Genomic DNA, 22,787 nt, shown 5'->3' with positions numbered 1-22,787 from the left:
AGGCTCCATCACTTCCAGACTGGACTCTTTTAATTAATCAGGGCTGGCTTTTGGCACTTTTACTCTTGGGCTGGTGTTTTATTTTCTTGTTCTAGTGCCCACGTGAGCACACTCTGGCAATAAAACATCCACGGAGAAGTTATAAAAACATGTCATCTTGGCTCTAACATATGGCTAATTGATTTTTGAGAATTGCTTAATTGTATAACTTGACTTAACTAAACAACAATGCCTGTTTTCACACCCCCGAAATTAGCTCATACTATTTCATGACCTGCCCCTGCTGAGACACACTCCGTATTTCTGACCGTAAATCTGGTCTCTGCCGAGGCTTACATATTGTTCCGGCCTTGTTGTGCTGGTTTTACTGCATTGCTTTGCCTTCTTTTTTTATTTATAGTGGGCAATAAACACGGAGGAAGGTTTAAGGGTAGAAAGTGTTTGTTTCCAATCCATATGAGTGGAATTTTTAATTTCTTCCTTAAATAAAATAATAAAAGGTGGTTTTCTTCATTACTTGGCCTAACATGTACTTCTGTTGGTTCCATTTAAATGTTATGTGAGAAAAACATAAGCCTGTGGCCTTTTTTACAGAGGTCTTCAAAAGCTCTATGAGTTAGATTAATTGCCTGGAAGTTTCACAGAGGTCTATGTCAGTTACAAAAGGCTTTTAATGAGGAAAAGTCAAGATGGTAGGCACGTGGGGAGAGGGGACGGGAGAGGCCTGGGAGAGCTCTTTAAGGAGAAAGGAGTAGTGGCAGGAAAACAAAGGTGTCCAGAGACCAGCAGGAAAACCTATTTGGTGGATAATAAGAAAGTGGGACTGAGAACTGGGAATATTTCTCCAGGTTATGTTCAAGGTACAAAGAAGGGGGAAGGAAGAGGGACCACATTCCAGTTGTTAACTACTGTCAAGTTGGCCCTTGACTCATGGTGGCTCCATACACAATGGAATGAAAAGCTGCCTGGTCCTGCACCATCTACATGATGGGTTGTAGGTTGGACCATTGGGACCATTAGGCTTTTCATTGGCTGGTTTTTGGAAGCAAATTGTCAGGCCTTTTTTCCTAGTCTGTCTTTAGTCTAGAAGCTCCACTAAAACCTGTTCAGCATCATAGCAACATACAAACCACCACTGACAGAGGTGTGTTGGCTACGCAGGAGGTACCCGGCCAGGAATCAAAGCTTTCATGGAAGGTATCCTGCGTGGATATTTCTGGAAATTGCATGACTGATCAAAAGATTACCCACCGTGGTTATTATAAAGTATCAGGATATGTACATTTATGTATCTGGGATTTGAGAAGTAACACTCAACTTTCCATAGCTTAACTTGAGACCGCTGACTTTTACTTTCTTTGATCATAAATAAGACCCCCAAATAACAAAGCCTGTAATAATATCTAATACTTCCATTGTACTTTCCTGTGCCAGGGCAATGTTCTAGATGCTTTGCAGGTATTAATTCCTGAAAACCTCAACATATGGCTATTGTGCCACTTCACAAGTAGAACTGAGGCACGTAAGGTGAGGGATCTGTGTGCAGTAACACAGGGCTACATGGTACAGCCAAGGCAGGACAGGACCAGAAACCTAGATTCCTCCTCCTCTCTTCTGAGCTCTTGCTGCATTGCGTCCTTTTTTAGATCTGGAGCTTCTTGGATAAAAGCATCAACAAGGCATGGGGCATTGAGCCCATGTAGTCACGGTGCTAGGAGGATACACTGGGTGGGATCCCTGAGGCAGAAAATTGGGACCTCATGGTGGCTGATCAGACACAGCAAACCCACAGCCTGGGCCAAGCATGGAGATGAACATAGGCAAAGACTTTGTTGAAGCTACTAGTGCAGCAAAGGGTGATCCCAGCCTCCACAGGAGGGAAGAGCCAGAGATGGGGATGTTTTTTGCCTTCTAGAGGTGCTGAATAGGAGGAAGGGGCTGGAGGAGGTATGTGGTTGCTGTTAGCTGCTGTTGAGTTGGCCCCTGGCTCATGGATCCCCCAAGCACAATGGACTGAAATGCTGCCCAGTCCTGTGCCATCCCCATGAACAGTAACAGATTGGACCATTGTGATCCACAGGGGTTTCATTGGCTGATTTTCAGAAGCTGATACAAGGCCTTTCTTTGTAGCCTGTCATAGCCTGGAAGCTCCGCTGAAACCTGTTCAGCATCATAGCAACATACAAATTTTCATTGATAGATGGGTGGTGGCTGGGTATGAGGGGCACTGCTTGGGGACTGGAACCCTGGTCTCCTGCATGGAAGGTGAGAACTCTACTAAGTATCATGTGGCTCTTTTCCAGCAGCTGAAGAACTTGTGTGGGAAGGGCCCCTGAGCATGCTGAGTGGGTCTGATACCCAGCAGCAGGGGTAGGGGCTGGAAGTCTGACCACTCTCATCACTCTGAGGTTGGCTTTGATGAACCACACCATGGTTTGGCCTCCTTGCATAGGGCTGTTTACAGAGAAAGGAGTGCTGTCCTCAAGGACACTGCAGAGCAGACAGGGGCTGGCATGTTTTGCATATACCTAGGCCTGGAAGACTCCACTTCCATCCAGGTGAGGGTCCCAGGCAACAACAAGAGAGGGAAAGAACTCAGAACATGCGAAACCTGAGTTATGGTAACGCTGGCTTGATAGAAATTTCTCAGCTGTCTGGGCATGTCCTGGCCAGATAATACCGAGGAATCCCACTGTGCCCCTGTGTCATCATGGCTGGACTACGTGTTTAGTGCAAACACAGATAGCGAAGAATGAGGGGAACATACCTGGATGTTTTTAACTGAGCCGTTCTATTCTCACAGATAAATAAAAGGGTGTCTGAGGCTTTCTATGATTCTGAGGGCAAGGTCCTGGCCGTAGGGAGCCGGGCCTATATTTGCTATCAATGCTTGCCCGCCACTACCCTAGCCACACCATTACCGCCATTATGAAGTTCAAGTGTATCCTTAGGAAAGAAGGACTTGGTGGCGGGGGCGCTGTTAGGAGACCCTAGAGTCTTGGGCTGGGGCACCATTTCAGACAAGCCCTCCTCCAGCCTCCGTCTGCCCATGCTTTCTGCCTTCCTGTGAGGCACAGTCCTTGCTGTGTACCTTGGGTCTGACACATCACTTTTGGCCTGATTCCCTGTTCATGATCCCTTCACTGGTAACATTTCTAATACCTAGGGTGGCCATATAATTTATCTTCCAACCCAGAAATGGGCCACTTTTGGGAGTGACTGTACTGGAACAATGGGTCAAACTGAAATTGTTTTGGGCAAACTGGGACATACAGTTGACCTTCTAATACTTCAGGTCCTCCAGAACCCAGTTCTGGATTGTTCTTGCCAGCTTGTTCCTCCCTACCATGGTGCGCACAGAAGTTCTACCCTAACCCTGCCTGATGACCAGGCACCTTCTGTCCTCTTCTAGAAGCCTCCACAGATATCATGCCCTGGGATCTCTGAGGATTGATTACCTGACTCTCGAGCCCCACCTTGAAATCCTGATAGCCCATGCAGACCTCCATTCACAGACCCCCAGCACCAACTGGACTGTTTATCTTTTGTGGCCGCTTACCTGCAATTTTCTGGACTTCGTGGCAAGCAATTCACTATGTTCTCTCCCCTCCCACTTCCCAGACCTATTTAGTACCTACACACTCCCTTGCTGCCTGTTGGAACCCCACTCCTTCCTGTTGATGACACAGGGGTGGATTGGATTGGCCTCCATTGGCTAGAAAGCTGAGGGCTCGCAGCAAACCAAAATGTAGTCTTAATCTTTTTATTATTTATACCAGCTGTGGCATGGTTCTCCTTTTAGAGCTTTTATCATGAGGCTCAGAAAGATTAAGGAAGCAAGTCCCCATTGCCCATTGGAGGTAGCCTTATGATGGAAAGTGAGGGCTACCTAGGGCATAATTTTCCTCCATTTACAAGAGGACTATTAAGAATGTCCTGGTTTTCACTCCATGCGGAACTGTTTTGTTTGTTTGCTGAGGACACTTCTACTCTCACTGTCTCCTCTTAGTCACTATTTCCCTTCTTAGAAGCCCCCACTACCTGACCTTAACCTGCATCAACTGCCTATGCTATTAAGGGGCTACTGGCTTTCCCTGGGTAATCTTTCACGGATACATTAAGCTGGGCCAGCTCCTACTGGTTCCCTGCCTCTGAGGTGCCTTCATGAAACTCCATGTTTTCAGGCATTAGGGATTATTCTCACTCTCATTTTCTAATTGTGTTATTTGCATTTGTAATGTTGAGCCTCATGTTCAAGATATGAGTCCTTTGTCAGATACATGTTTTGCAAATATTTTCCCCCAGACTGTATCTTATCTTTTTATCCTTTTAGCAGGGTCTTTCACAGAAGAAAAGTTTTTAATTTTGATGAAATACAACTTACCAATTTTTCTTTTGTGAATTCTGATTTTGGTGTTTGTCTAACTCTTCTGAGTTCTAGGTCCCCAAAATTTGCTGCTATGTTTTCTTCTAAAAGTTTTATAATTTTCCATTTAAGTCTATTATCCATTTTGACTTAAATTTTGCATAAGATGTGAGGTTTAGGTCAAAAAACACCAAAGTCAATTCTGACTCAGAACAACTCAATAGGATTTCCAAGGCTGTAAATCTCTACGGAGGCAAAGTGCCACATGTCTTTCCCGCAGAGTTGCTGGTGGTTTCAAACTGTCGACCTTTTGGTTAGCAGTCACTTTAGCCACTGTGCCACCAGGGCTCCTTGAGGTTTAGGTCAAGGTTTATTATTTTGCCTATGAGTATCTAATTTCTCCAGCACCATTTGTTGAAGACTATCCTTCCTCCACTAAATTTCCTTTGCAACTTTGTCAGAGATCAGGGGAGCATATTTGTATGTGGTTATTTCTGGGTTCTTTATTCTGTTTCATTGGTCTGTGTGTTTGTCCCTCTACCAATACCAAATAGTCTTGGTTATTAGAGCTATATAATAAGTCTTGAAATCAGGTACAGCGATTCCTCCTACTTTATTCTTTTACAGATTTTTTTAAGCTGTTCTAGTTCCTTTGTCTTTACACGTAAGTTTTAGAAGAATCTCATCTATATCTACACAAAATGTTGCTGGAGTTTTGGTAGAAATTGCTTTAAACCTGCTTATCAATTTGTGGTGAATTGGTATCTTTACTATAATACATTTTCCATTCCATGAACATGGGATATCTATTTATTTAGATCTTCTTTGATGTCTTTCATTAGTATTATGTAGTTTTTAGCATATGAGTCCTGTACTTTACACCTAAATATTTCATTTTTTAGCTATTGTAAATTATATTGTATTCTTTTTTAAAAATTTTTACTGTGCTTTAAGTGAAAGCTTACAAATCAAGTCAGTCTCTCACACAAAAACATATATAAACCTTGCTACATACTCCCAATTGCTTTCCGCCTAATGAGACAGCCCGCTCCCTCCACTCCCTCTTTTTGTGTCCATTTTGCCAGCTTCTAACCCCCTCCACCCTCTCATCTCCCCTCCAGGGAGGAAATGCCAACATAGTCTCAAGTGTCCACCTGAACCAAGAAGCTCACTCCTCACCAGTGTCCCTCTCCAACACATAGCCCAGTCCAACTCCTGTCTGAAGAGTTGACTTTGGGAATGGTTCCTATCCTGGGCAAACAGAAGGTCTGGGGGCCATGACCACCCTCGTCCTTCTAGTCTCAGTCAGACCATTAAGTCTGGTCTTTTTACGAGAATTTGCGGTCTACATCACCTCCTGCTCTCCTGCTCCCTCAGGGGTTCTCTGTTGTGTTTCCTGTCAGGGCAGTCATCGGGTATAGACAGGCACCATCTAGCTCTTCTTGTCTCAGGCTGATGTAGCCTCTGGTTGATGTGGCCCTTTCTGTCTCTTGGGCTGGTAATTACCTTGTGTTCTTGGTGTTCTTCATTCTCCTTTGATTCAGGTGAGTTGAGACCAACTGATGCATCTTAGATGGCCACTTCCTAGCGTTTTAGACCCCAGACGCCTCTCTCCAAGGTGGGATGGAGAATGTTTTCTTAACAGATTTTATTATGCCAATTGACTTAGATGTCCCCTGAAACCATGGTCCCCAAACCCCTGCCCTGCTACGCTGGCCTTCAAAACATTGAGTTTATTCCGGAAACTGCTTTTGGTTTAGTCCGGTTGTGCTGACCTCACCGGTATTGTGTGTTGTCTTTCTCGTCACCTAAAGTACTTCTTATCTTCTTATCTACTATCTAATTAGAGAATACCCCTCTCTCTCCCTCCCTCCCTCCCTCCCCCCTTTCGTAACCATCAAGAACTTTTCTTCTCTGTTTAAACTATTTCTTGAGTTCTTATACAATATTTGTCGTTTTGCAACTAATTTCACTCAGCATAATGCCTTCCAGATTCCTCCACATTATGAAACGTTTCCCAGATTCATCACTGTTCTTTATGCGTAGTATTCCATCGTGTGAATATACCATAATTTATTGATCCATTCATCTGCTGATGGGCACCTTGGTTGCTTCCATCTTTTTGCTATTGTAAACAGTGCTGCAGTGAACATGGGTGTGCATGTATCTGTTTGTGTAAAGGCTCTTAATTCTCTAGGATATACTCCAAGGAGTGGGATTGCTGGATCGTATGGTAGTTCTATTTCTAGCTTTTTAATGAAGCGCCAGATCAATTTCCAAAGAGGTTTACCATATGACATTTCCACCAGCAGTGTATAAGTGCTCCAATCTCTCCACAGCCTCTCCAACATTTATTCTTTTGGGTTTTTGTATTAATGCCAGCCTTGTTGGAGTGAGATGAAATCTCATTGCAGTTTTGATCTGCATTTCTCTAATGGCTAATGACTGTGAGCATTTCCTCGTGTATCTGTTAGCTGAATGTCTTCTTTAGTGAAGTGTCTGTTTATATCTTTTGCCAAATTTTTGATTGGGTTATTTGTCCTTTTGTAGCTGAGTTTTTGCAGTATCATGTAGATTTTAAAGATCAGGCGCTGATCAGAAATGTCATAGGTAAAAAACTTTTTTCCAGTCTGTAGGCAATCTTTGGGTAGGCAATCTTTTTACTCTTTTGGTGAAGTCTTTGGATAAGCATAGGTGTTTGGTTTTTAGGAGCTCCCAGTTATCTAGTTTTCTTCCGCATTGTTAGTAATGTTTTGTATACTGTTTATGCCGTGTATTAGGGCTCCCAACGTTGTCCCTATTTTTTCTTCCATGATCTTTATCGTTTTAGATTTTATATTTAGATCTTTGATCCATTTTGAGCTCGTTTTTGTGCGTGGTGTGAGGTATGGGTCTTGTTTCATTTTTTTGCAGATGGATATCCAGTTATGCCAGCACCATTTGTTAAAAAGACTGTCTTTTCCCCATTTAATTGCTTTGGGGCCTTTGTCAAATATCAACTGCTCAATTGTGGATGGATTTATGTCTGTAATCTCAATTCTGTTCCATTGGTCTATGTGTCTGTTGTTGTACCATTACTAGGCTGTTTTGACTACTGTGGCGGTATAATAGGTTCTAAAATCAGGTAGAGTAAGGCCTCCCACTTTGTTCTTCTTTTTCAGTAATGCTTTACTTATCCAGAAACCCTGGTGGCGTAGTAGTTAAGTGCTACCACTGCTAACCAAAGGGTCGGCAGTTTGAATCCACCGAGCTCTCCTTGGAAACTCTATGGAACAATTCTACTCTATCCTTTAGGGTCTCTATGAGTTGGAATCGACTCCACGGCCTGGGTTTGGTTTTTTGTTTTACTTGTCCAGATACTCTTTTCCTTCCTTGTGAAGTTGATGATTTTTTTTCTCCATCTCATTAAAGAATGCCATTGGAATTTGGATTGGAACTGCATTAAATGTATAGATCGCTTTTGGTAGAATAGACATTTTTATAGCATTAAGTCTTCCTATCCATGAGCAAGGTATGTTTTTCCACTTATGTAGGTCTCTTTTGGTTTCTTGTAGAAGTGTTTTGTAGTTTTATTTGTATAAGTCTTTTACATCTCTGGTAAGATTTATTCCTAAGTATTTTATCTTCTTGGGGGCTACTGTAAATGGTATTAATTTGGTGATTTCCTCTTTGATGTTCTTTTTGTTGGTGTAGGGGAATCCAACTGATTTTTGTATGTTTATCTTGTATCCTGATACTCTGCTGAACTCTTCTAATAGTTTCAGTAGTTTTCTTGAGGATTCTTAACGTTTTCTGTGTATAAGATCATGTCATCTGCAAAAGAGATACTTTTACTTCCACCTTGCCAATCTGGATGCCCTTTATTTCTTTATCTATTCTAATTGCTCTGGCTAGAACCTCCAGCACAATGTTGAATAAAAGCGGTGATAGAGGGCATCCTTGTCTGGTTCCCGATCTCAAGGGGAATGGTTTCAGGCTCTCTCCATTTAGGATGATGTTGGCTGTTGGCTTTGTATAAATACCCTTTTTTATGTTGAGGAATTTTCCTTCTCTTCCTATTTGGCTAAGAATTTTTATCAGGAATGAGTGTTGAACTTTGTCGAATGCCTCTTCTGCATGAATTGATAAAATCATGTGATTCATGTCTTGTATTTATGTGATGGATTACATTAATGGTTTTTCTAATGTTGAACCATCCCTGGATACCTAGTTTGAATCCCACTTGGTCCTGGTGAATTATTTTTTTGATATGTTGTTGAATTCTATTAGCTAGAATTTTGTTGAGGATTTTTACATCTACATTCATGAGGGATATAGGTCTGTAATTTTCTTTTTTTGTGGTGTCTTTACCTGGTTTTGGTATCAGGGATATGGTTGCTTCATAGAATGAGTTTGGTGGTATTCCATCCTTTTCTATGCTCTGAAATACCTTTAGTAATAGTGATGTTAACTCTTCTCTGAAAGTTTGGTAGAATTCTGCAGTGAAGCCCTCCGGGCCAGGGCTTTTTTTTTTGTTGTTGTTGGGAGTTTTTTTATTACCTTTTCAATCTCTTCTTTTGTTATGGGTCAATTTAGTTGTTCTACCTCTGTTTGTGTTAGTTAAGGTAGGTAGTGTGTTTCTAGGAATTCTTCCATTTCTTCTGGGTTTTCAAATTTGTTAGAGTACAATTTTTCATAGTAATCTGATATGATTCTTAATTTCAGTTGGGTCTGTTGTAATATTGCCCATCTTATTTCTTATTCGGGTTATTTGCTTCCTCTCCTGTTTTTCTTTTGTCAGTTTGGCCAATGGTTGATCAATTTTATTGTTTTTTTCAAAGAGCCAGGTTTTGGTCTTGTTACTTCTTTCAGTTGTTTTTCTGTTTTCTATTTCATTTAATTCTGCTCTAATTTTTATTATTTGCTTTCTTCTGGTGCCTGAGGGTCTCTTTTGTTGCTCTGTTTCTATTTGTTCAAGTTGTAGGGATAATGCTTTGATTTTGGCCCTTTCTTCTTTGTGGATGTGTGCATTTATTGATGCAAATTGACTCTGAGCACTGCTTTCGCTGTGTCCCAAAGGTTCTGATAGGAAGTGTTTTCATTCTCATTGGATTCTATAAATTTCTTTATTCCATCCTTAATGTCTTCTATAACCCAGTCTTTTTTGAGCAGGGTATGTTCAGTTTCCAAGTGTTTGATTTCTTTTCCCTGGTTTTCCTCTTATTGATTTCTACTTTTATGGCCTTATGGTCAGAGAAGATACTTTATAATATTTCAATGTTTTGGATTCTGCTAAGGCTTGCTTTATGACCTAATATGTGGTCTATTCTAGAGAATGTTCCATGTGCACTAGAAAAGAAAGTATACTTGGTTGCTGTTGGGTGGAGTGTTCTGTATGTCTATGAGGTCAAGTTGGTTGATGGTGGCATTTAGATCATCTGCGCCGTTATTAACCTTCTTTCTGGATGTCTTGTCCTTCACCAAATGTGGTGTGTTGAAGTCTCCTACTATTATTGTGGAGCTGCCTATCTCACTTTTCAATGCTGATGGAGTTTGTTTTATGTATCTTGCAGTCTTGTCAATGGGTGCATAAATATTTAGTATGGTTATATATTCTTGGTGTATTGTCCCTTTAATCATTATATAGTGTCCTTCCTTATGCTTTGTGGTGGATTAAACTTTAAAGTCTATTTTGTCAGAAATTAGTATTGCCACCCTTGTTCTTTTTTGATCGGTGTTTGCTTGATATACATTTTTTCCATCCTTTGAGTTTTAGTTTGTGTCTCTAAGTCTAAGGTTTGTCTCTTGTAGGCAGCATATAGACCGATCGTGTTTTTCAATCCATTCTTCCACTCTCTCTTTATTGGTGCATTTAGTCCATTTACATTCAGTGTAATTTTGGATAAGTATGAATTTAGTGCTATCATTTTGATGTCTTTTTTTGTGTGTTGTTGACAGTTTCTTTTTCCCACTTAATTTTATGTGCTGAGTAGATTATCTTTATATATTGTCCTTTCCTCATGTTCATTGTTGTTGATTTTGTTTCTGCTGAGTCTCTATTTTTTTCTTGTATTTTATTTTGTTGAGTAGGATAGTTTGTCTCCCTTGTGATTACCTTATTATTTACTCCTATTTTTGTAAATTTAAACCTAATTTTATTTCTTTGTATTGCCATATCTTCCTCTCCATATTGAAGAGCTATGATTCCATTTCTTAGTCCTTCTTTATTGTTTTAATGTTGTCTTCTTTTATATAACAACATCGCTGTTACCCTGTTTTGAGTGTTTTTTTTTTTTTTATCTTACTTTGTTTTTTGGATTTCCCTGTCTGGGTTGACTTCTGTTTGCTCTGTCCAGTGTTCTAGTCTTTGGTCAATACCTGATATCTAACCAAAGAACTCCCTTTAGTATTTCTTGTTGTATTGGTTTGGTTTTTACGAATGCCCTAAACTTCTGTATATCTCGAAATGTCCTAATTTCACCTTCATATTTAAGAGACAGTTTTGCTGGATATATCATTCTTGGCTGGTAATTTTTTTCCTTTAATTGTTTAAATAAGTCATCCCATTGCCTTCTTGCCTGCATGGCTTCTGCCAAGTAGTCCGAGCTTATTCTTATTGGCTCTCCTTTGTAGGTGACTTTTCATTTATCCCTAGCTGCTCTTAAAATTTTCTCTTTATCTTCGGTTTTGGCAAGTTTGTCTTGGTGACTTTTAACATCTCGTTTGTGTAGAGTTCGATGAGCATATTGGATAAATATCTTCTCATCTTTCATAATATCAGGGAAGTTTCCTGCCAACAAATCCTCAAGAATTTTCTCTGTATTTTCTGTTATCCCTCCCTGTGCTGGTACTCCGGTCACTCGTAGGTTATTTCTCTTGATAGAGTCCCACACGATTCTTAAGGTTTCTTCATTTTTAAAAATGCTTTTTTCTGATTTTTCTTCAAATATATTAGTGCCAAGTGATTTATCCTCAAGTTCACAAATTCGGGTTTCTACTTGCTCAATTCTGCTCCTCTGACTTTCTACTGAGTTGTCTACTTCTGTAGTTTTATTGTTAATCTTCTGAATTTCTGATTGCTGTCTGTCTATGGATTTTTCCAGCTTATTAAACTTTTCCTTATGTTCCTGAATGATCTTTCTAATTTCTTCAATTTCTTTATCTGTGTGTTCTTTGGCTTGTTCTGCATATTGCCTCATTTCCTTCCTGATGTCTTGAAGGGTTCTGTATGTTAAACTTTTGTATTCTGGATCTGGTAATTCCAGGAATGCACTTTCGTCTAGAAGATCCCTGGATTCTTTGTTTTGAGGGCCTGTTGAGGTGATCATGGTGTGTTTCTTTAAGTGCCTTGATATCAACCTTTGTCTCTGAGCCATCTATAAGTTATTATATGAGTTTATGCTTGCTTACTGTGTCGTTGCTTCTTGCTTTGTTTTGTTTCGATATGCCCAGATGGTTTTCTTGAGTGAGCTAGCTTATTTTTGCTTTTGGAGATCTGACATCCCTACACCAGATGGCTAGAGCTGTTATCAGGCATATCAGTCTAGGAGCCCATTCACTTTTCTTGTATGAATTCAGCTCAGGTGTCCTGGTGGCTGATCATCAAGTGTGTGGTACAGGCTGTGTCCTACAGTCTTAGGGGGCAGGGGTGATTGGTGTATGTACTGGTATCTGATTGCAGCAGGGGGTCATGCTCTGAACAAGGCAGAGGGCTAAGAACCAACCCCCAAGTGTCTCTGAGGAAAGACCGTCCTTGTTCCTAGGTGTGCAACTGTACCTGTCACAGGCCCAGGGATTCCAGCCGCTGAAGCCAGCTTGGGGGGGGGGTACAGTAAAATATACCAAGAGAGCTGTTCTTCTCTGGTTCCGAAGGTGTGAGTAGGTTGTGTGACTGGCTGTTTCTCCCTTAGGAAACTGCAGCCAAACGCTAGTACCAGCCCACCACTGCCACTCTGTGAATGCTGCCTGAGGGCTCCTGGTGATTTAGGTCCAGTAACTTCTCTCCGCTTCTGAATCATCTCTTCTTCCCTCTGCCACCTGTTCGTTTTCTAAGCTTGCCTTTGATGCTCAGGGCTCCTAGCTTGTCATAAATATTCTGGTTTCACTTTTTTTTTTTTTTTGGTCTTTTTTGTAAGGAGGGCTTGCTGGAAGCGTCTGTCTATTCTGCCATCTTGGCTCTGTCTCAATGATATTGTATTCTTAACTTTATTTTTCACATGTTATTGCTGGTATATAGAAATACAGTTGACTTTTGTATGATGATCTTGTAGCTATGACCTTGCTGAACTCACTCATTACTTCTAGCAGTTTTTCTTTCTCTTTTTGCTGTTTTTAGATTGTTTGGCATTTTCTACATAGACCATCATGTTACCTGAAAATAAGAAAAATTTTATTTCCTCCTTTCCAATCTGTGTGCTTTTCCTTTCTTTTCTTTTCTTTTATATCCTTGCCTTACTGTGCTGGATAGAACTTGTGGTACTTTGTTGAATAACAGTGGTGAAAATGGCCTTCTTCCCAATGTTAGGGGAAAAGCTTTCAGTCTTTTACTGTTATGTATACCATTAGCTCTAAGTTTTTTGTAGATATTCTTTATCAAGTTAAGGAATGTTTCCTCTATTCTTAGTTTTCAGTGAGCTTTTATAATAAATGGTTGTTGAGTGTTTTCAAATGCTTTTTATGCATTGATTTATGTTAATATATGACTTTTTTATATTAATATGGCAGATTACACGGTTAGTTTTCCTAACATTGCACCAGTCTTGCATCCCTGATGTAAGTATAACTTGGTCATGGTGTATATTCTTCTTATATATTGCTGAATTGTATTTGCTAATACTTTGTTGAGAATTTTTACATCTTTATAGTCTATAGTTTTCTGGTTTTGTACAGTATTTGCCTGATTTTGGTATCAGGGTGTTGTGAATTAAATGTGTCTCCCCAGTATATATGTTGGAATCCTAAGGCCTATACCTGTGGATATAATCTCATTTGGGAAGAAAGCTTTCTTTGTTATATTAACGAGACATATCAGTGTAGGGCATGTCTTAAATCTAATCACTTTTGAGATATAAAAAGAGCAGCTTAGGTACAGAAACAAAGAAGCACAAACTGGGAAAAATAGATAGGATGTGAAGATTTCCAGGGAATTCAGGAATGTCTGGGTTAGAAGAATCTTCCCTCAGAGCTAACAGAGAAAGAGACTTGCCCTATAGATTTCTAACCCCCTAAACTTTGAGCTTCCAAAGTTTCCAAGGAGCACCCGGTGGATTCAAACTGCCAACCTTTTGGTTAGCAGCTATAGCTCTTAACCACTACACCACTAGGGTTTCCCTTTTTTTTTCCTGGCTTAATGTTTGAGAGGAGCTCTGGTGGAGCAGTGGTTAAGAGTTCACCTGTTGGCAAGGAAGAAGTCAAAGTATCTCTATTTGCAGGAGGTGGGGAGAAGGTGGGGGCTAGGAAAGTGTATATCCCTCAGTACTGAGTGCTCTGTCTCTTGCTGGGAACTTTGTGAAGCTCCTTTTTGTATTCCCTGTCCACTGATCTCCGACGGAGGTGGAGAGAATCCAGGTGGCACAGAAGCCCCACTTCCTGGTTGGCAGAGCCACCACAGCCAGCCAGGAAGTTTGGAGGTAGAGCAGCGGGGAGAGAATGGGGGGTGGGAAAGCGTGTATTGCTGGTTATAGGGTTCTCTGTCTCCTTCTGGGATTTCCGTGAAGCTCCTTTCCCATGCTCCCTGTCTGCCCGTCCTGACAGGAGTCCAAGATGGCAGATCCATGCTGCATTAGCTAATGGGGCCTTCAGCATGTATCTCTCCTAGCTCTCCATCCTCTGTCAGTTTCTTATTCCGTTCGGTGCTTGGCCGAGTTCACACTATCTCTTCATTTGGTACTTCAGGTTCCAGGAGCGGTGTTTGTCTCTGTTTTACTTACTTGTTCAGGTCTTTGCTGTGGAGGGATGGTGTGGTGCTTCTGTCTATAGTGCCATGTTGGCTGGAAGCCCTCTGTTCATATTATTTTCTTATTATCCTTTTGATGTCTACAGGGTTTGCATCCCCTGTTTCATTTCTGATGTTCATATATATATATATATATTTATCTCTTCTCTATTTCTTTTTCAGTTTTGCTTGAAGTTCATCAGTTTTATTTTTCTTTGTAAAGAACCAGTTTTTAGTTTTATTGAGTTTATTATTTTTTGTTTTCAATTGCATTGATTTCTGTTCTTGTCTTTGTTTCTGTCCTTTTTGTTTGAATTTATTTCCTTTTCTCAGGAACTTATTAATTAATTATTAACGTTAGTACTTTCCTCTCTTCTAATACAAGCATTTAGTGTTACAAATTTAACTCTGAGCACTGCTGAACTGCATTCCACAAATTTTGTTATGTTCTATATTTATCTTCATTCAGTTTTATATATATATATGTACAAATAATGTATGTAGTTAATCTTCTTTTTTTCCCCTTCATTATTGAAGGAAATTTTTGTGGATGTAAAGTTCTACATCATGTTGTGCCGTTTCCTTCTTGCCTCCATGGTTTCTGATGCTATAATTCCAATTCTTTTTCCCCCGTAGATGATGCCTTGTTTTTCTCTTGTTGCTTTCAAGTGTTTTCTTTGTCTGTAGCTTTCAGAAGTTTAATTATGATATATATTGGTGTGGATTTCTTTGAGTTTGTTCTGTTTGGGGTGCATTTAGCTTATTGAAATCTGTAGGTCTTTGTTTTGTTAGTTTTTTTTTTTGCCAAACTTGGGAAATTTTCAGCCATTGTTATTTTTTTAGACTAGCTTCTCAGCCATGTGATATTCTTCCTCTTCTCCTGGAACTTTTGGTGTACTCAGATTTTTTGCAATAGCCATAAGTGTTCCTAATGTTCTTTGATTTTTTTTAATATATTTTATTTCTTTGATTTAGATTAAGTAATTTTTATTGTTATATCTTCAAGTTCACTGATTCTTTACTCTGTCCTCTACATTCTGCTGTTATTCCCATTCATTGAGGTTTTTAATTTTACCTACGGTATTTTTTAGTTATAAAATTTCTATTTGTTTTTTCTTTATATCTTCTATGTCTTTGCTAAGACTATTTTAGAAAATTTCTTTCAAGGTGTTTGTAATTGTTAATTAAAACATTTTTACGACAGATGCTTTAAAATCCTTGTCAAATAATTCTAACATCTATGTCAAATCAGTGTTGATGTCTGTTGATTTTCTTCTAATTCATATTTGAGATATTCTTTGTTCTTGGAATGATGAATGATTTTAACTGAAATCTGGAAATTTGGTGCATTATGTTATAATTTATTTAAATTGGGTCTTACTTAAACTTGTGCTTTAGTAGTTCTCCTCTGATACTACTTCAGTGGGTGAAAGAGTCGCTGCCTTGCTCCTGCAAGGTAGGAATGGAAGTTCAGCTTCTCCACTCAGCCTCGGTTGACACAAAGGTGAAGAAGGGATTCCTCGTTACTGATGGGTGGGGATGGGAGTTCACGCTTTCCACTAGGCCTCTGTTGATATAATTCTGACTGGGGCCATCTCATTACTATTCTGCATGTGGCCTCCAGTGACTCTGTTGGGGGAATGGCCTTGCTACTACTAAGCAGTGGTGAAATTGTTGAGTAGGCCTCCCTCCCCGTACACCACCCCAGTAGTGAGGGAAAGAGGCACATCCTTATTTTGGGGTTGGGGGTAGGAGTGTAGGTTTCCCTATTGACAGCATGGGGATAGGGTTGGAAGGTCTGGCATCCAAATCAGCCTGCTCTGACACCACCTGGATGTAGGCTTTGGGCATTTATTCCAGCCTGGCAAAGGTGGAAGGTTAGGCTCCACACTTAGCCTTTGTTGGTGTGGATGGGGATGTGGCTAAAATTTTTCCTGTAGTGTTTGGCTGGAATAGGGCAGTTATTGTCTGAATGTTTTCTGATTTGATAGGCTGCTCTTTTCCTGGTGTTTTGGTTAGACTAGCTTCAAAATAGAAACTAGATGTTGAATAAAGAGAGAAAACAAGAAGGCCAGAGTAACACTGGATGGAGCACCTGGCTGATGGAGTGACCATGTCAGGAGCTGAGTCTGGGACACATTAAGTCACAATGCCTATTAAACTTCCCAGGGATCTGCCAAACCAGCTGTCAACACGTGTGTCTAGAGTTCAGAAAAGAGGTCCAGGCTGGGGTTATTTCCTTGAGAATCATCCACATATTGGAAGCATTTAAAGTCATGACCTGCATGGGGTCACCAGGGGGTGAGTGTGGATGGAATGTGGCTTCAAATCAGGACTTTTGGGAGGACCTAGGAAGAGGAGCAACCCAACACTTGGGAGAGTCCCATCTTGTAAGACTCTGGAACCTTCCCTGATAGAAGTGGGATCCTCAAACCATCTGTTACTATGGGAGGCAATTCTGCAGTGGCCTTTCTTGGGGGTCAACTTTTCTTAAGAGTAGATTTCTTTGCCTTTGTATGCACTTTGTCCTTTTCCAAAGTGTTTCCTCTAACCAAGCTTCTGCCCACCCCTGCACCATCATGTTTGAGCTCTCCCAGTGCCTAGCTAGTACTAGCACAGTGCCCTGCATTGCAGTGGTGCATTCCAGGAACCCTGATCAAAGATGTGGTGCGGTTTTAAATCTCCTCAGGGATTGTTTATATGCTCAAAGGAAATTCCCTTTTGCCTATTATTCAGTTCTTCACCCCCTTGCTGTCTTCCCCAAGGCCATAGAGAGGATCAGGAATTTTGTTTAATGGAGGACAGCTTAGTCTGATTTTGTTTTGGCATTTTCATATTTTGAGAAATGAGCTTTCTTGTTCAAAAGATTTAGCATATACCAAGATCACAGAAAGCCCCTGACTGAAAAAAAAAAAAAGGGCAATACACCCTGAGTGTTTTCCCCAAGGCCTCCAGGACCATAGCATAAGCAGTAGAATCAACAGTATTTGCTTTTCTGCCAGCTGTGTTAGACCTGGGGGAGATCTTCTGGAAAACATAATCTCCGTCTTTGTGTGGTTAAGATTTCCCACTGTTGTTGCTGTTGTTAGATGCTATTGAATCAGCTCTGACTCATAGCGACCTTATGTATAACATAACAAAATGTTGCCCAGTCCTGTGCCATCATGATTTCCCATTATGTGGCCTAAATGAGATTTAGACACACCATCTACACTGGTCTCATCTCTAGCACTCACTCAGTGAAAGACTTTTAACAAATCCTAAAATCTCCAAGCTTAAGGTGTGGGAGAGGAAGGAGCCAGATCACTTGCTCCCCAAGCATCTGTGCAACTGCAGTATCGCATGTCGCATGCTGTCTGATTCATGGGAGGGGACACTTGGTATTGCCTTTTAGATTCAAGTTGAATGTACTGCAGACTGTAGCTATGCAGGGGTGCAGGGCAGTGTTTCCTGGCATGGCTGGCCAGCCCACCATAGAGACCCTTCTACCATTCCACTTCTTTCCCTACCTCCCCTGTGAAATGTCAATCCACAGGCTCCAGGACAATATTGCCCAGCTTTCCAGGCAGGACAAGGATGCTGTCCTCAGGCTTTTCTTTATCCTCCCTTTATGTTTCCCCTAAAGAGTCTCCCCAGGACCATCAAGTTCCAATTACGTAGCAGGATATCCACTGGAGGAATGAGTCCTAGGGTTGGCTCTTCCTCCAGGAAGGAGCAGGAACTAATGAGCAATAGATAGCCTGAAGATTTCAGAAGGACAACTGCAAATGGCAAGGGTACAAAGTGAAGCATAGCTGGTTGCCTTTACAGCACATAGAAGTCAAATATGTGAAATGTTTTGAAAAATAAAAAATGTCCTAGAAGTATAGACCACTTGACATTTCTGGAAACTTGTGGTAGCAATGCGTGTGTATATGCATGTTTGTGAGAGAGAGTGTGCAGAGACACCGATATCTTGACAACAACAGTCCCTTGTTACTTGACGTATTTCAGCAATCTTCAGAGCAATCTCGAAGGGGAGGCATTACCCCAATACCATGGTGGAGAACACTGAAGGTCAGCACAATTAACGGACAGATGAGAGGTCTGTTGAGCTGAGAAGTCAGTCCAGAGTCGGGCTGATTGAAAGGCTGGCTGTGTTCTTTCCATTTTTCAGACTTGCCCACCTTGGGCTGCGACATGGAGGTCTGTGTGGAAGAGTTTGAAGGCAAAATTTTGCTAGTTTTTCACACTTTTTCTGATGTACACAAAAGGCAGCTCCTGCAAACTATTCTCAGCAGCCTGAAAGGTTTTGGAAGCTAAAGGGAGAGAGCAGCAGACTTCTCAGAGGGCAACTCAAACCATGGAGCTGGGCGGCTTGAAGGTGCACAGCGTTCCCAGGCCTGTGTGCTATTCCTGGCCCTAGTGGTCACATACTAAGTGATCCATAAAAACGCCTTGTGTTATCTCCATATCATTTGCAAAGTGGGCACTGCAACTGCTTATCTTGTTGGAATGTAGCAAAGAAGACTGAATAGAAATGATCTCAAGGAGTTGAGCCAAGTTTAGGAAGCATTGTGTAGAACAGGTATGGCAACATGTATAGAGGTACATGTCTTATTTCTAAGAAGCTTGTTGTTTTTGTGGACTGAAAAAAAATTCCAATCTGAATGAAGACTTTCAGAAAACAAGCATAGCATACTCACTTGTGTCACATTCATTTACAAACCCCTCCAAGGTTTGCAGATGGATGAGGTTAGCTGGAACTGGGCATGGTAATAGAACTGTATTTGTACTTAAATGACTCGACAGATCACATTGTAATTAAAAACATTTTTTTTAATTTATGCAGAAAATTGTGCTCAGATTTTAATTCCCTTTGACGGATGGGCCATTTTACCCCTTCCGGTTTTAATTACATCTGTCTCTGATTAATCCCTTGGTGTCTTTGCCTTCTCTGCTGTTGTTGGCTGAGTATATTGAAAGTGCAAATGTTTTTCGTATGTTTGCTAATTTAACTAATCCCAAATATAGAGAAGAGATACCTTCTGGAGTCTAGATCTGGGATTTTCACTTGATCATCAGAATTTTCTAAGTGTTTTCTCAGTATCTTCAATGAAGCCATTGGGGAAATGTTTGGCATTTTATTAAACATTTCTTTGCATTTACTTATGTTTCCATTCAACAAGAACTGTACCTTGTTCACAAATAATACAAGTTAAATGTGTAATCAATAGGCTCCTGTGTTCTTTCCTCTCCTTCTTCGTGAGGATTGTGATTAATGTCTGTGCCTCATAATAGAAGCAGCATGGTGGTGCTTTCTGGCTTTGTATAACCCAAATCATCTCCCCACCTTTTGATGGAGCAGAAGGAAAATAGGGGAAGGATGTGAAGATCTGCATGTAAACTTTCATTCTGATACCAAGTCAGTATCAGATTCTAGGTGTTTCAATCATTTTTGTCTATACAACCAAAATTAAGTCATTTGTGTAAAAACACTAAGGAAAGTGAAAAGCACCTTGTAAAAAAGGAGGATTCACACATATGTGCATATACATATATGTATAGATTTAGGCACACAAAATCAGACATCATATGTGGTTTTGTATGTGTGTGATGTAGGAGATATATCCAACTTTAAATATAATGAGATTCACTCTTTTCCTCTCTCTCACCTCCCCTTCTCTCCCACCCTCTCTCTCTTACACACATACAGAATATTTACAATATTAATGTCACTTGCCTTGGAGGTTAAATATGTTATTATTCTGCTCCAGGAGTTTGATTTGATAATCACGTCCATTTGACGTATATAAATCTATCTACGTGAAAATAACGTCCCAATGTTTCATTTGTCTTTCAATAACTAAGAATTGCTTTATACTCACTAAATAAATAATTTTTCATAGTATTTTATTTCTCAAATTATTTTACTGTTGTTCATTATAGGTTTTTTTAAATTCAAATTCTTAAATACCTTGTGCATATATATATATACATATATAGTGGCTGACTATTTTTTTTTTTGGCCTCTTATTTTATTGTAGTGGTTCGGTTGATTTATAATTTACAATCAAGAAAATGAATAGATCTGAAGTTTTCAGGGCGGTGAGGTATATGTCCACATAACCATGACCCAAAGCAAGATGAGGAACATCTCCATCACTCCAGAAAGTTTTCCGAAGCCTCTTCCCAGTCAATTGTCCCCATAGACAACCACTTTTTTAAATTTTAATCTCCATAAATTAATTTTGCCCTCAAGCCTCAAGTTGCAATATCAAAGGATTCTACGGAAAAAATATTGAATGATGCAGGAAGCATCAAAAGAAATTGGAAGAAATGCACACAGTCATTGTACCAAAAAGAATTGGTTAACATTCAACCATTTTAGGAAGTAGCATATGACCAAAAACCAATGGTACTGAAGGAAGAAGTCCAAGCTGTATTTGAAGACATTATCCAAACACAAGGCTTCAGGAATTGATGGAACATCAATTGAGATATTTCAACAAAGGGATGCAGTGCTGGAGGTGCTCACTCATCTATGCCAAGAAATTTGAAAGACAGCTACCTGGCCAACCAATTGGAAGAGATCCACATTTGTGCCCATTCCATAGAAAGGTGATCCAACAGAATGTGGAAATTATCAAACAATATTTTTAATATTACACAGAAGTAAAACTGTGCTGAAAATTGTTCGAAAGCTGTTGCAACAGTACATTGACAGGGAACTGCCAGAAATTCAAGCCAGATTCATAAGAGGCCATGGAACAAAGGATACCATTGGCGATGTCAGATGGATCTTGGCTGAAAGCAGAGAATACCAGAAAGATGTTTACCTGTGTTTTATTGACTATGCAAAGGCATTTGACTGTGTGGACCACAACAAATTATGGATAAGGTTGTGAAGAATGGGAATTCCAGAACGCTTAATTGTGCTCTTAGGGAACCTGTACATAGACCAAGAGGAAGATGGAACAGAACAGGGGATACTGTGTGGATTAAAGTCGGAAAGGTGTCCATCAGGATTGTTGTATCTTTTCACCATACTTATTCAATCTGTATGCTGAGCAAATAATCCGAGAAACAGGACTATATGGAGAAGAACGGGGCATCAGGATTAACGGAAGACTCATTAACAACCTGCGATATGCAGGTGACGCAAGCTTGCTTGCTGAAAGTTAAGAGGACTTGAAGCACTTACTGATGAAGATCAAAGACCGCAGCCTTCATTATGGCTTACACCTCAACATAAAGGAAACAAAAATCCTTACAACTGAATCAATAAAGAACATCATGATAAATGGAGAAAAGTTTGAATTTGTCAAAGACTTCATTTTACTTGGATCCATAATCAGCACCCATGGAAGCAGCAGTCAAGAAAACAAATGATGCACTGCTTTGGGCACATCTGCTGCAAAAGACCTCTTTAAAGTGTTAAAAAGCAAATATGTTACTTTGAGGATGAAGGTGCCCTGACCCAAGCCACGGTATTTTCACATGTGTGAGAAATGTGGACAATGAATAAGGAAGACTGAAGATGAACAGATGCCCTTGAATTATGGTGTCGGTGAAGAATAGTGACTATACCATGGACTATCAGAAGAAAGAACAAGTCTGTTTTGGTAAAAGTACAGCCAGAATGCTCCCTGGAAGTAAGGGTGGTGAGTTCATCTCACTTCCTTTGGTCATGTTATCAGGAGGGACCAGTCCCTGGAGAAGGACATTATGCTTGGTAAATTAGAGGATCAGAGAAAAAGAGGAAGACCCTTAAGAAGATGGACTGACACAGTGGCTGCAACAATGGGCTAAGCACAACTATTGTGAAGATGGCACAGGACTGGGGACCATTTTGTTCTATTGTATGTAAGATCACTATGAATCGGAACCAACTCGATGGCACCTAACAATAACAACATATGGTTTCCTATACATGGAATTATTCAGTGTGTACTATTTTGTGATTTGGCTTCACTTATTCAACATGTTTTGAGGTTCATTCATGTTAATGCTCATATCAGAAGCTTATTAACATTATATACACATGCATATGTATATGCATATATGTATACATATAAAGGTAGTCCCCAATTTACGACAGGATTCTGTTCCCATGACTCTGTCATAAGTCAGTTCTGGTGTAAGTTGATTACCTATTTTTTTTAGTTTTTTTATTATTGCCTTTTATTATTAGTATCTTTATAAATCATAACATTGGACATCTGCAAGTGAACATCTGAGAATGATAATATTAGTAAATTATGCACTGCAACATTGCATGTAGTACATATGATAAGATGTACCAAAAAAACCCAAAACAAAAGAAAACAAATGGCCATAAGTGCAGCTGGTCCTAACTCAAATACATTATTAAGTCGAGCACTACCTGTACATATACCTAGACGTACATGTATAGGCATACGTATACATATAGGAGAAACCTTTATAAGAAACTGCCAGAAATTGCCAAATAGTTCCTTAATGTTCCAATTCTTGAACATAGTATGCTTCTTCACTTGGTTAGATCTT

The sequence above is a fragment of the Elephas maximus genome, chromosome 16 (genome assembly GCF_024166365.1).
Source record: "Elephas maximus indicus isolate mEleMax1 chromosome 16, mEleMax1 primary haplotype, whole genome shotgun sequence".
Classification (NCBI taxonomy): domain Eukaryota; kingdom Metazoa; phylum Chordata; class Mammalia; order Proboscidea; family Elephantidae; genus Elephas; species Elephas maximus.
Note: the sequence above shows the minus strand (reverse complement) of the source record.